Raw genomic sequence first — 15,990 nt, forward strand, 5'->3', positions numbered from 1 at the left:
TTTGAATAAATATGTGTTTAGGTTTTTGGTAAAAAATATTTTGAATCTATCATCACTGCCACTAAATATAATTCCAATATATGGAATGATCAATCAAAAGGCTTGTAGTGCTGGCTCTTCCTGGTAATGTAGGCTATCTTCCTGCAACTGGGAAGCTGTTGATGAAGTAATGTTCCACAAGTCAATGAGAGCATTACTATCAGCTTTTTCTGCTGTGGCCCTTAGCCCCCAGAAATGCAAAAAAGTGATGCGTGAATATATGAATTAATCCAAGTCACTGGTAACTACTAGTGCCACAACCCAGTCCATTTTTTGTTTTGCCCCTCAAGTCACCTCAGACAAGAACCATCCATATGGAAATGAGCCTTGTTCCGGCTCCAATAGCACCAGTCGACCCCGAACTCCCAGGACAGGTTCACTCAACCCAGAACACAAGCAACCTCATATAGGTTTCGACCTATTTGGGCTTCTTCAGTAGGCTGCAGCTTGGTTCCAGTTGCTGCTTGCCTCTTCTTTAGTTACACACTATAAAGTCATATGCGACTTGTTAACGAGTTACACTAGCATAAAATGTTTTGAAAGAGTTTCCTAAAGTACAGCTACTTCAGATGAGCATTTTCCAATAGAAGTAATGCAAATTAGGGAGGCTAACATATGCTACTGGTACTTGATAGTAGAGTGATATTTAGATGTTGAATATATGATACAGTGGCATGTTTGAAGGTGTGTTTGAGCAGTGCTTTGAGTGTGAATCTGGAAGTTGCTTTTTGTATCAAGCCTTTGATGCTGTTGAGTTCATTGTATTTACCATATTACAGTAAACTTACTTGGACAGTGGCATGCTGAGCAATTGTAATCATTCACTCAAGCAACACATTATTATTAAGCTAACTGTCCAATGACCTAATTATGCTCATTCGCACCCAGCCCAAGACTCATAAGTTGGCAGTGACCAATTATATAATGATAATGCCATCAACAAAGATTGTTAGGCTACACTATATCACGTCAGAGTTTTTCCCTTTGGCGACTTTTTTCAACTCCAGGGAATCGTTCACACATAATACTGCTAACAGAAAAAGAGGATATATTTAAGCAAGATGAGACATAGGCATCTGAACAGAGTGCAACTCAATCTAAAGTCAAAATTACTCAAGAAAGTGGAAAACAAAATGAATCAGCAGCCTTCTTGATAAGAGGCAGACCATCATATAAATGAAATAAACGTGTATCAGGATTCCAGCGATGTGAAGTGTTTTCCATCAACTAGTAGTCATTTTAGGCCTTTTCATCACAATGTGTTTGCTCTTGACATAGCTCTTCGCCATTTATACTACTATACTCTAGTTACAAACTCTAGACATAAATAAATGAAACTGACTCTTAGGACTGAGAATCAGTGCACTTGTCCTGCAACCAAATCCCCACATTATTGCAGGCAGCACTTTCCCATTTAATCTTACAGCCTGGTCTCAGGTGAAGGGTTAGAGTTAGGAGATTGCAGCAGTTGGAAAGAGAACCATGCAGATTGTGGCCATTGTGGGGAGTAACACAGACACTGCGCTAGAAACTAGAAGGTGTACATAACTCTATCTTTATACTGCAGGTTACTCTGATGGGGCCCTCTCTCTCACCTATTCGGCGCACTAGACACCAATTAGCGACAAGGGGAAATGCCTATGAAAAGGCATAACACAGAAAGGCAGTATCTCAGCATCTTCCTCAGTAGGAGATTTGACTTGCTTCGACTGCTCCAGTTGACAAGACCTGCTCATGCTGTACTGCTTTGACTGCTTCTGTGTTTAGACTTAGCACAGACCTCGTTCTACTTCCTGACTTACTCTCCTTCTTGCTCCACTAGAAATGTTTACTTGGTTCTTATTCCTCCCAGCTCTGTAGCACTCTCTGTACAGTCACCTCCTATTTTAACTTATTCCACTACTGATTCAGTGATGCTTTATTTGGGGTATTCCTTCTGGTTAACTCCTTTAACTTGTACTTGTGTCCCCTTCCCTTCATTGTCTAGAGAGATTTTGCACAATTTCTCTGAAGTTGCTTCTGTTAATTTAAAGTATCATCAGCGGTGCATTCTAAGGGATCAGGTAGATTACTTGGGAAGTCTGGCAAAGTCAACAGGGGATGAATTATTTAGAACATGGACTCATATTGTACCATGATGACATCTTACTGCCTATTTGCGAACCGGACACAAATTTTTAACAGAACATAATAGGGAATTGCTCATTTGTGCTCTGTATTTAATACCTACCTATAAAACATAGGGTCATATGTACAAGCCCGTATCGCCATCACAATGTCTCATCTAACGATGCTGTGGTGGCGATAAGGGCTTAGTCTTATTTACAAGGCAGCGTTAAACCTCTTGGCATAAAAAACAGTCATGCTTAACTTAGAGGCAATGTGTAAAGTTTTGCAGCACACAATCAGTAACAAGGTGAAAACACAACAAGAAAAATGCCACACCAATTTATAATAATAGCAAAAATTTTAATAAATTATATGAATTCAAAACAACATAAATCCAATCAGAAGAACCAGAATTATGAATTCGTAAAGTTTTTAGTAACAAATAGTGCCTAAAATATCAAAGCGCCAACTACAGACATCTAGTCGTGTGAGACCGGGTCAAAGTAAACAAATATTGCTGACTGCTATGGTGCACAGTTCATATACAAGAAGTGGATTTGGCGTGGTTAGGGTTCACCTTCGGACTTAGAAGACATTTTGAGAAAAATGTTCTGAGAAGGTAAAGTTCAGCAGGGCAAGGCTGCAGGAGCAAAATAGTCCTTCCAGGTACAGCAACTCAGTCTTGCAGAGTGCACAACAGGGGCAGTCCTCTGAGAGTCCTTCTGCAGGTCCAGGAGTGAATGGAAGAGTGAGTGTAAAAGTCCTATTGTTATACCCTGATGCCCTGCACCTGAAAGGTGGGAGAAGCTTCTTGAAAAGTTCTTCGAAGTGCATGGATTTTCCTGACTCCCCTTCTCCTGCTCCAAGCTGGCTGCAAGGACAATATGAAGGTTGAAGGTCTTTGTGTGAAGGCAGAGCACACCCTAGTCAGTTGCAAGTGGGGCTGTGCTAAGCTCCACCTCCACATTCTGCCAACATATGGCCCTTTCAGCTACACCTAACCACTCTATTGTGTGACTGTCAGGAAGGAATTTACAAAGGGCCAGATGTATGAAATATTTATTTTGCATTTCCTAAATAGAGACTCCTTAGAAATCACTATTTAGGAAATGCAAAATGGTATTTACAAAAATAGAGATCCCTAATAGTGATTCCTAAAATATTAGGTATTCCATGTTGGAACATTATTTTGTACACTTCCGAAATGGCTGCCTCATTTCTCATACATGCAATGTGACAGCCATCTTAGAAGCATAGAGAGTTGATTTCCAAGATGGTTACCACACTATTAGCTTTGCTAATGCCAGTAGAAATGCTTTGATAAAACTAATAGCCACAATGGCAGGCAGCTGTGGGGAAAGTGTGGTGGAGGAGAGAAGCGAGAGGAACTCCAATGCACAGCAGTGCTCAATTTTGGTGAAAAAAATACAGAGACGAAGGTGGGGCATCGATGGGCTTGTGGGTTTTAACAAGATCAGGTTCAGCTGATCCACACGGAAGGTGATACAAGCCCGCATGCAGGAAATATAACAACACTATTAGCAAATGATAGACTATGCAACAGAAAATTCACTGATGACATCACTGATGACATCTCAAATATATTTGACATATATAGAAGCACCAATGAGTTTCCTAACCATGGGGATGGAACAGGGGTTAATGTTTTCAATTCTCAAATGGTCTTCCGTTTCAGTGGAGTATGGCAGAACCCAGCTATGCCTACACAGACAGATTTGTTATGAAAAATAGCATGCAGTACTGCCTCGGCAAAAAAATAAATTCACTAGCTGTACTATTAAGTATGCTCATTTGTCTAGGCAATCAGAGCTCGGCGAGTCCATACCTCAGTGCATTTTCCATCGTTTATAAAATTGTATTAGTATGTTGGCAACTTGAGTTTGGTTCTCCTAGAACAATCAACCAGATTTCTTAATGAGGCCCATGGGCCCTTTGGGCGTCTTGATAAAAAAAGAAAAACATTCAAAGTACTCTCCTCATGATAGGAATAATATAATGTCACCCTTTATTAGTGTCTGGCTACAAAGGACTTCTTTTGCACTAGTAATGACTGCTGTTTCAATGTGTCTTTTTCAATCTAGTGCAGATTACTACAAAATACAAATTATATGTCTCCTTTTTCATATTTTATGTATGATAGAACTCTTGTTTTGTCTTATGTTGTCTCTCGAGTAGTAGTCAAGGTATCCTTGTCAAGTTCCAGGTAGGATACACCTGGGTTTATAGGTAGTTCACACTTTTTTAGCACTGTGTAGCAGGGACTAGTATTGGCACAGTATCCAGTTTAAGGGACCCATCAGCCCTGAAGAATGCCCCAGAATGTTAAGGCTATTTAATATGGGCAGAAACGTGTTGCTAGATAGGAAATGGGTTTGAGCCATTGGTCTCAATATACCCAGCCTATGTTTGTTTGTTAAACATAACCTGGGTCCTTCTGAATAAAGGGAATAACCTATGAACACAGAGGTATTTTTAGCAGAATCTGGATCCCTTTCTTCTCTTGGTCCAGTAGATTTTATTTCAGAAATCCCTCCGTCCGGTACAGTCTTCGAGGAGGTGAAGTCCACCTTGGTGGTGTATTGCCCTACCAAGGTGGGGAGAAGAAGTTGATGATGAAGCACGACACTTTTATATGTGTGAGGCTTCCTCTTCCAAAAAGGATGTCTTTCCATGTAAAAGGAGGTGATTCTTTAGTGCCATCCAAAATTTGGAGTCCTGTTTTGTACCAAAAAGTGGGGATACAGCACAATATTTGCTGTGCTCCAATGGTTATTGTATCCTTTTTTGTGATCAGTTCTATAAAGCTTGTTTTGTACTGGTGCATTAGCAACATAATGGCTCTGTAGCCCAGCAACTCATTAGACCTTGAATACTGTTAAAAACGTGTTTGGTGATTATTTACACTAATGAGATTCTCTTATTAAATTCCTCAACTTACAAATAATTTTAAGTGATTAGCTTCACATCTACAGATTAGCCAATGATAATGCATTCACAACTAGGCCCTGTGGACAACTGAACAACCGTCTGTAGTATGTAAAAGTTCCCTACAAAAAGTAAATTGAACCATCTTTAAGTATAAAGCTCCGGTTTTATGGAAATTGATCATAGCAGTACAAGAGAACGCTTTAACATTACTATGTGAACAGAAATCCACAGGCGATTAATGTATTATAAAGAGAAGCTTTAATTTTTCACACATTTTTTGGCAACAGGATTTTGAATTAATTCACAAACAGTTTGAAATATATGTCCTCAACTTACAATACTTACACTCATTCTATACCTTATTTGGTCGTTGAACAATACACTATATAACTTTTCCCATAGTAAATCAGAGTAGGTTCCAGTACTACACAATTTCTATTTCACTTATCTACATATACCCAATCTATGTTGTATATGTACGTGGGCTGTTTTTTACCTACTTTATTTTCTAAAATGATGTAGGGGGCTTATTAAGAAATTTAATGCAAAGTGGCTGGGTTGATGTTATCTATTATGTGCCCAGTGATGTCATTAAGGAAGTTATTGAACATGTCATCAGTGATGTAGTATGTGAGTTCTTAAGCAGTGCATGGGAGACACAATCTATAGTTAGCTCAGTAAACTATAACTAGTGAATCTCAGTGTTTTTTGTTTGTTTTTAATGTCAGTTTTGTATTACTTTAACACCTAACTATAACGTCACTTTAACCTTAATATATTGTATTTATTTATTTGTTTGATATTGTGCCATTGTGTATTAGGGATGGGTTGAACCCGCAGAGCTTCACACTGAGAAATTCAGCGGAGTTACATAAAAATGCAGTGAAATTCTGTGAAGTTGTAGAAAATAAGCAGCTTGGCTTGCAATTTAGTGCCAGTAGCATGAACAACACTGAAAAATCAGTGCAAATGACACCATGGAGTCAATAAGGATGTGGGGCGGATCGCCACCGCCCGCATGGTGGTTGCGATCGGTCCTACATCATTCCCCGCCCGCCACCCATTTCCCGCCACCATATTAGTATGGCAGGGGGGACCCCGGTGGAAGGAAAGACCGTCTGCCGGTTTTCCTCTGGTCGACCAGTCGACTGGGAGGAAAAGGGACTATATATGGTGGCGGTGTCTGCTAGACACCACCATCCATATTAGCATGAGCAGCGGAGCATGGCTTTCCATGGCGGAGACCCCGCCATGGAAAGCCATGCGGAGTCTGCTTTCGGAGGCACGTTGCGGGCCCCCAGGGTATTGGGGGTTGGAGGGTGCAAATGGGTACCCCCCTGCATTGTCATGGACATGGTGGCAGGCACCTCACGGTGCCTGTCACCTTATACATGACAATGCACACAGTGCATTCCCAGCATTGTTGCGGCGGTGCTGTGAGCACCGCCCGCCACAATGCTGGGAATGGAGGATGCCACCACCACGGTGGCGGTGGCATCCTAATTGGAGGTGCGGGACCGCCGCACCACTGGCGGCCGGTCCCAGCACCGCTAGGGTGGCGGGCAGACTAATCGGCCCTTATGTGTTCAGGATGAGCTAAAAATTGTTGAAAACACATTTTGAGATGGTTTGTGCATGTTCCACAAGGTACCCCATCATTTGTAGTACAGGAAGAAATGGGGGTGCCCTTGCTATCTGACATTACAGTTTTTCACCCTCTTTACCTCAGACTAAAAATTTGGTCTACCTTGAGAATCATCTGAGGATAGAGATCCTAAAGGATTGTTTGGCCTTTGATCACTTCTATTACATCCCCTGGTTTAAATACATCAGGGGTTGATCCCTGAATCTAGGCACTAGTGATTTCTATAGTGATCTTGACAAGATCTGCATAAAGGATCTTAATTGGGTGAAAGATCACATTTTTAGAAGACGACTGCTGGTGAGGGAAGAAGGCGTTCTTATGAAGACCAGTGTACTACGGAGCCCTATCTTTTATGGGTTAAAAACAGATATTAGTTTCAAATAAGAGGGATAAAGGGGGGCGTTTTCCACTCACACAAGGGAGTGGGAGGTCCAGACAGGTAAAGTGCCCCAACAGTGAGACTACCAAGAAGAGTGTAACCTGTTGTTCCTCAATAGAAGGAGAAGATAGAAAATGAATCAACAGGAGAGCAGGATTAGACTACATGTGTGCTATGTGCGAAGTGGGTAATCCTTTTGTTGGATATGAATGCCCTCACATACCCTTTCAGGTGTCATGCTTCATCATCTGGGCTGCTCCTCGTCGGGCCGGCGGTGCAATGCCTAACGGGCTCCCTAAAAGGGGCACTTTATCGGAGTTCTTTTAATCCAACAGCCGTTTAGTGAAGTGCGGGTATGGGGGCCTGATTATTGTAGATATGGAAAAGTGATTTAAAACAGGGTCGAGAGTACCAGTGTAGGAATTCAATTTTATTCTAAAGGTCTCCTTCCCTGGTTAAAAAAGTGTATTTGGCACTCGGTAGAGTTTAATGTCTCTAATTAGAGTGCTTAAAATTAGTGTTAATGGTCAACATGTTTCTCGCTCAGAGCACGTGCGCTCGCGATTCTTCAGGACCTATAAAACTATCTACAAAAAGGGGGGGGGGGGACTATACGGAATATTAGTCTCTTAGTCACAACAAGTAATGTGAAAAAATCATTTAGCTAGAATACCTGTCATGGTCTGGCACTACCTGTAAAAAAGGCAGAACGGTAGATTAAATAGATCATCGTTATATCAGATATGACCACAGGTAATTGATAAATGAAGAGCACACACAAAAGCTGTCGAGGTGATTCATCTCCGTCATATTTAAAAGGATCAGTGGTGACTACTGATGCATGAGCGTCAAAAAGGCGCTCAAATTAAGTGGTGTACCATCAAAGTGAATTAAAGTGACTATTCACCTATGTGGAACAAGTAAAAAGTATATAAAGCGGCAGAAAAGGTCATAGGACTCACCCTATTCAGTAGGACTGCGGACCACAACAGTACTTGGTGGGCTCTGCATGAGCCGAGGAACCTCTAAAAGTAGGTCTAAACCAAAAGGTAGTAACAAACTTAATAGTGTAAAAAAACAGGGGAGGGAGGGAGAGTCACAAGTCACAACAAATAGATTGACATGAGAACACGTGGAGCAACAATAATACAGATAAATCATGATACAGATAACAATGTAAAAATGTAAATCACCACGTAGGCAGACTGGGATCCAAAGGTGTATAGTGGATACAAGGTAGAGACCTTCTGACAAAGGCTATCATCCAGCGTGGCTATAAGAGTCTGTATATTGGGTTTGTTGTAGGTGGCTGCGCTCTACTGAATGAGAGCGCTATCTCACGTGATTGCTAGAATCCGGGTGTTCCTTGCCGAGAAACCAAATAGATAAAGAGCTGGGAGTCTGGATTTAGGAATTAGAAAGTCTAACCAAACCACCAAAAGTTAGCAAGTTATGTAGAGCATGGACTTAGAAGGCAGAACAACCTCTTAAATGGCGCTAGCGAAGGAAGTGCTAAACCATTACGTGGTCACACCGATTTATGTACTGGTGTCAGGTTTGAAAAGAAAACGGTAAAAGTACTCACATTAGCCCCGCTCACGCTGCGTGTCTAGACCTACCCGAGCCACCGAGTCTGGGAGGTAGCGTCCAGGAGGCTGCACAGTGATTTTAAGCATCCGGTCATGTCACGTGATCATATCACGTGATCGTAACTATATCACGGGTATGAAACTGATTTAGCGTATAAAAACAGAAATTATTTGTGACTTCAGGGTGAAGATGCAAAGTTAAATCAGCCGCCCTCAGACTATCTTAAAATAAGGTTGTTACACTCCGGTAACGAAGGACAGAAAACCGTGTCGGCCATCTTGGATTGGGATACAGAGTTGTAAATAAAGTTAAACATAATGGTCATAAGTGGCAGAGACTTAAGAGAGGAAAACTTGTAATAGAAACCTGATTTGAATGTGGCAAGGAAGAGGGTCGGTACCACGGTGCCTTGAAAATATTTGAGAGAAGGCAAATAAATTCTGCAAGTGTTAATAGACTCTGGAAAAACGTAGCAGGATAAGTGAAGAACAATCAATGATGAGTCTACTGAAATGTGTCAATTCAGAACCTAAGTGACCCCCATGGAATATCGTCATTGAGCCCAATGACGTTGGAAGACAGACGATGTATCCATCTCTGTTCTTTCTTGAAAAGATTATGTTGAGATAAATGAGGGTTGGCTTCAAGAATAAGCCATTTAACATAATCTGGTGAGTGTTGCTTCTCTAAGAAGTGAGCACTGATCTTAGTGTTCTGCTTATGGCACCGAAAATTGCTGCGGTGTTCTGAGATTCGCAATTTTATCGGTCTGGTCGTCATCCCTATGTAGTATAAGTTGCAGGGGCATGTTATGAGGTATATGCAATTGTTAGTATTGCAGTTCGTGTGTGACCTCAATTCCCAGATGAAAGTAGTGTTAAGGGTGACGGTTTTGTGTATGGATGTAAACGTGCAGGCAGTACACATACCACACGGATAGTGTCCTTTTACTGCGGGTAGTTGCCATAGTGGGCTCTGTGTAGGTTTGGTTTTGGGTCTGGGTCTGGTTTGAATAACCAAATCCTTAATATTTTTGGAGCGTTTGTATGCAAACCGGGGTGGTTCAAGATTCATTGCCCCTGTATTAAGGATGTTCCAATGTTTCTTTAAAACCTTGGTCACTTGATTGGTGTTGGGTGAAAAAGTCGTGACGCAGGTAAGGATGTCGGAGATAGTGGTCGTGTCTTCTCTGGGTTCCAAAAGGGCTTCTCTGTTATTATTCCTGGCACGTTTTTTGGACTGAGTGATATTCTTCATTGGGTATTGTCTTTCCCTTAGGTTACGGGAAATAATTTCTGCTTCACTTTTGAAAGCATCTATAGTACTGCAATTCCTCCTCAATCTAAGAAACTGCCCAAAGGGTAGGTTCTCTTTGAGTGCTCTGGGGTGGTGACTGGTGAAAAGCAGCAGACTGTTACGATCAGTGGCTTTCCTATAGAGAGTCGTGGAGAGAATGCCCTGGGTCAGTTTGATGGTTAGATCGAGGAAAGTAATTTGGGATGGAGATGCTGTGATTGTGAAGTTGAGATGAGGATTCAGATGATTGAGCCATGTAAAAAATGCTTCATAGCTCGTAGAATCTCCTGTCCAAAAAATTAAGATGTCGTCTATGAATCGTTTCCATAGTAGAATATTCTGACGATATGGATTTGTATCACAGAAAATATGTACCCCCTCAAACCAGGCCATGTATAGACAGGCCAGACTCGGGGCAAAGGTACTCCCCATGGAAGTACCTTGGGTCTGGTGGTATAATTGGCCTTTGAATTCAAAAAAGTTCTCTGTGAGAGCTAAGGTGGCACACTCAATGATGAAGGACAATGGAGTTGGCGATTCCCAAGGATCACGTCCAAGTACTTCCTCAACCACTTCAAAGGTTGCCCTTTGTGGGATGTTTGTATACAGGGCTTCAACATCTAGAGTGATGAGGAAGTTGATGTTATGGGTATCCTGGGTCTGGTCCAATAAGCGTAGTACGTCCGTCGTGTCTTGTATGTATGACGGTGTACGCTTGACCAGGGGTTGCAAGAAATGATCGAAAAATTGCGATAGAGGTTCAAGAATTGAGTTGATGCCCGATACTATGGGGCGTCCAGGCACCGAAGTGACCCCCTTGTGAATCTTTGGTAGAATATAGAAATAGGGGGTCCTCGGTTCTTTTTTGATTAAGAAGGAAGCCTCCTTCTCACTTAGCCAACCGTGGCTCTCTGCTGAGTCGACTAGACCAGTGATAGTCGTTTTTAGACGTTCAGTAGGGTTATTCGGAATCGGGGTGTAGTACTTCCTGTTGCCCAATTGTCGCAAACACTCGTTGTCATAATCGATTGTGGTCATTATGACAGTAGCACCACCTTTATCTGCCTGTTTTATGGTGATGGTAGGGTCATTGGCCAATGTTGTAATGGCAAGCCTCTCTGCTCTACTGAGGTTGTTGAACTGTTTATGTCCAGAGATGGTTTTGATATCCTTTAATACTGCCTGTTCATATGTCAGTACTTCATTGGGTATCATCCCAGCATGGGGAGTGAAGGTTGAGGGGTTATGTAGACCTGAATCATTGTCAGGTATGTAGTCTTTGCCCTCAAAGAAAAATCTCAACCGGATCTTGCGGAAGAATTGATGTAATTCGCAAGTTTGGGTAAAGAGATCTAACTTAGGGGTGGGAACGAATCCTAATCCTTTCTGGAGGACATCATCCTCTATGTCTGTCAATTGTCGGGATGACAAGTTGATAACTAAGTTTGTTTTTTGTTGGTGTGACTCCTGGTCTCCATTCCCCGTTGGGGTGGTTCTTCCCATTGTACTCTTTTCTCTTGTGGGGCCCCTCTTCTTCGCCCTCGCCCTCTGCCCCAACCTCTGCCTAAAAAAGGTAAGGGCTGGTTCATGCCCTGGGGTGCAAATTGAGGAAGGCCGTGGGGGCCAAATTGAGGGGGGCCCTGTGGGTACATTGGGTATTGCCAAAAAGCTGGTCCCTGAAAAGGTGTTGGGGGAAAGAAATTATATCCACGTCTGCCCTTCTTCCCTCTAGACTGATTAGGTCTTGTATTCTCAGTACTAGAGTCACTGTTGGTCGAGAGGATCCTCGACCAACAGTGAGGAGGAATTGCAGTACCATAGATGCTTTCAAAAGTGAAGCAGAAATTCTTTCCCGTAACCTAAGGGAAAGACAATACCCAATGAAGAATATCACTCAGTCCAAAAAACGGGCCAGGAATAATAACAGAGAAGCCCTTTTGGAACCCAGAGAAGACACGACCACTATCTCCGACATCCTTACCTGCGTCACGACTTTTTCACCCAACACCAATCAAGTGACCAAGGTTTTAAAGAAACATTGGAACATCCTTAATACAGGGGCAATGAATCTTGAACCACCCCGGTTTGCATACAAACGCTCCAAAAATATTAAGGATTTGGTTATTCAAACCAGACCCAGACCCAAAACCAAACCTACACAGAGCACACTATGGCAACTACCCGCAGTAAAAGGACACTATCCGTGTGGTATGTGTACTGCCTGCACGTTTACATCCATACACAAAACCGTCACCCTTAACACTACTTTCATCTGGGAATTGAGGTCACACACGAACTGCAATACTAACAATTGCATATACCTCATAACATGCCCCTGCAACTTATACTACATAGGGATGACGACCAGACCGATAAAATTGCGAATCTCAGAACACCGCAGCAATTTTCGGTGCCATAAGCAGAACACTAAGATCAGTGCCCACTTCTTAGAGAAGCAACACTCACCAGATTCTGTTAAATGGCTTATTCTTGAAGCCAACCCTCATTTATCTCAACATAATCTTTTCAAGAAAGAACAGAGATGGATACATCGTCTGTCTTCCAACGTCATTGGGCTCAATGACGATATTCCATGGGGGTCACTTAGGTTCTGAATTGACACATTTCAGTAGACTCATCATTGATTGTTCTTCACTTATCCTGCTACGTTTTTCCAGAGTCTAATAACACTTGCAGAATTTATTTGCCTTCTCTCAAATATTTTCAAGGCACCGTGGTACCGACCCTCTTCCTTGCCACATTCAAATCAGGTTTCTATTACAAGTTTTCCTCTCTTAAGTCTCTGCCACTTATGACCATTATGTTTAACTTTATTTACAACTCTGTATCCCAATCCAAGATGGCCGACACGGTTTTCTGTCCTTCGTTACCGGAGTGTAACAACCTTATTTTAAGATAGTCTGAGGGCGGCTGATTTAACTCTGCATCTTCACCCTGAAGTCACAAATAATTTCTGTTTTTATACGCTAAATCAGTTTCATACCCGTGATATAGTTACGATCACGTGATATGATCACGTGACATGACCGGATGCTTAAAATCACTGTGCAGCCTCCCGGACGCTACCTCCCAGACTCGGTGGCTCGGGTAGGTCTAGACACGCAGCGTGAGCGGGGCTAATGTGAGTACTTTTACCGTTTTCTTTTCAAACCTGACACCAGTACATAAATCGGTGTGACCACGTAATGGTTTAGCACTTCCTTCGCTAGCGCCATTTAAGAGGTTGTTCTGCCTTCTAAGTCCATGCTCTACATAACTTGCTAACTTTTGGCGGTTTGGTTAGACTTTCTAATTCCTAAATCCAGACTCCCAGCTCTTTATCTATTTGGTTTCTCGGCAAGGAACACCCGGATTCTAGCAATCACGTGAGATAGCGCTCTCATTCAGTAGAGCGCAGCCACCTACAACAAACCCAATATACAGACTCTTATAGCCACGCTGGATGATAGCCTTTGTCAGAAGGTCTCTACCTTGTATCCACTATACACCTTTGGATCCCAGTCTGCCTACGTGGTGATTTACATTTTTACATTGTTATCTGTATCATGATTTATCTGTATTATTGTTGCTCCACGTGTTCTCATGTCAATCTATTTGTTGTGACTTGTGACTCTCCCTCCCTCCCCTGTGTTTTTTACACTATTAAGTTCGTTACTACCTTTTGGTTTAGACCTACTTTTAGAGGTTCCTCGGCTCATGCAGAGCCCACCAAGTACTGTTGTGGTCCGCAGTCCTACTGAATAGGGTGAGTCCTATGACCTTTTCTGCCACTTTATATACTTTTTACTTGTTCCACATAGGTGAATAGTCACTTTAGTTCACTTTGATGGTACACCACTTAATTTGAGCGCCTTTTTGACGCTCATGCATCAGTAGTCACCACTGATCCTTTTAAATATGACGGAGATGAATCACCTCGACAGCTTTTGTGTGTGCTCTTCATTTATCAATTACCTGTGGTCATATCTGATATAACGATGATCTATTTAATCTACCGTTCTGCCTTTTTTACAGGTAGCGCCAGACCATGACAGGTATTCTAGCTAAATGATTTTTTCACATTACTTGTTGTGACTAAGAGACTAATATTCCGTATAGTCTCCCCCCCCTTTTTGTAGATAGTTTTATAGGTCCTGAAGAATTGCGAGCGCACGTGCTCTGAGCGAGAAACATGTTGACCATTAACACTAATTTTAAGCACTCTAATTAGAGACATTAAACTCTACCGAGTGCCAAATACACTTTTTCAACCAGGGAAGGAGACCTTTAGAATAAAATTGAATCCCTACACTGGTACTCTCGACCCTGTTTTAAATCACTTTTCCATATCTACAATAATCAGGCCCCCATACCCGCACTTCACTAAACGGCTGTTGGATTAAAAGAACTCCGATAAAGTGCCCCTTTTAGGGAGCCCGTTAGGCATTGCACCGCCGGCCCGACGAGGAGCAGCCCAGATGATGAAGCATGACACCTGAAAGGGTGTGTGAGGGCATTCAGATCCAACAAAAGGATTACCCACTTCGCACATAGCACACATGTAGTCTAATCCTGCTCTCCTGTTGATTCATTTTCTATCTTCTCCTTCTATTGAGGAACAACAGGTTACACTCTTCTTGGTAGTCTTAAAAACAGATATGACATACTCTCTGATCCAACAAACAAACTGAAGATTGAAAACGCAATTCAGGAATACATCACACTAAATGAACTCCCCGATATAAGCACCCCCACTCTATGGGATGCACTCAAAGCGACCGTTAGAGGTGTCATTATCGGTATCAAAGCACAGGTCAACAAAAAACTAAACCCAGAACTTGAAGCTCTAGAGAAAGAAATCAAATCACTCGAAATATCTCATTCCGCAAATACAGACAACAAAGACACCCTTGACCAACTAGTTAAGAGGAAATACGAAAACAATAAAATAATGAGCAAACGTGCCGGAGTGTGGATAAATAAATTCAAGGCACTCAAGTTATGTGAGGGAAACAAGGCAGGGAAACTACTAGCGTCATATCTCAAGTATAAGCAGAAACAATTTACTATATCCTCGATTAAATATTCCAGGAATGACATCCAAACCAAACAAAATAAGATACTAAGTACTTTCCATGCCTTCTACGAGGACCTGTATAAAAACAAACAAACATTGGACCTGGAGGATTGCTCTAAATACCTAGAGTCACTGACTCTACCAAAACTACCCATTACTGAAAAAGAACTCTCGATCTCTATTAAATCCCTCAAAAACAATAAAGCCCCAGGCCCAGACGGCTTCTCGGCTGCCTTTTATAAGGAGTTTGATAAGTCTCTAAGTCCTACCCTACTAAAATTATTCAACTCTATTGCCAAGGAAGGCTGTGTCTCCAAATCGATGGGAGAATCCAATATTATTGTCATTCCGAAAGAGGGAAAACACCCCCTCTTAACAAAAAATTATAGACCGATCTCACTCATCAACTTAGACTGCAAGATCTATGCAAAAATCTTAGCTAACAGACTCAACGCGATCCTTCCAAAACTGATCAGTAAAATCACAGGTGGGATTCCTCAAATATCGCATGTCTAACGACAACACTAGATTACTGTGTCATATTCTAGAGAAAGCTAAATTAACGGCCACCCCCTCTATTGCCATTACTCTGGACGTGGAAAAAGCGTTCAACTGGGTATCATGGTCCTTCTTAAAACAATGCATGCTATCTTTTAATCTTGGTGAGACATACATTAACATGGTGTTGGCACTTTACTCAAACCCTACTGCCCGGATTGCTATAAATGGTACCTTGTCGGACTCATTCCGTTTAGAACAAGGCACCAGGCAGGGTTGCCCTCTCTCGCCTGCACTATTCCTCTTGGGTTTAGAACCTCTAATCACGGATATCAAGCTCAACAACGAAATTATGGGAGTGAAATTCGGAGAAACTCGTATGAAACTTGCCGCATATGCGGATGATAT

Source organism: Triturus cristatus, chromosome 4_1 (assembly GCF_964204655.1).
Source record: "Triturus cristatus chromosome 4_1, aTriCri1.1, whole genome shotgun sequence".
In the NCBI taxonomy this organism is placed as follows: Eukaryota; Metazoa; Chordata; class Amphibia; order Caudata; family Salamandridae; genus Triturus; species Triturus cristatus.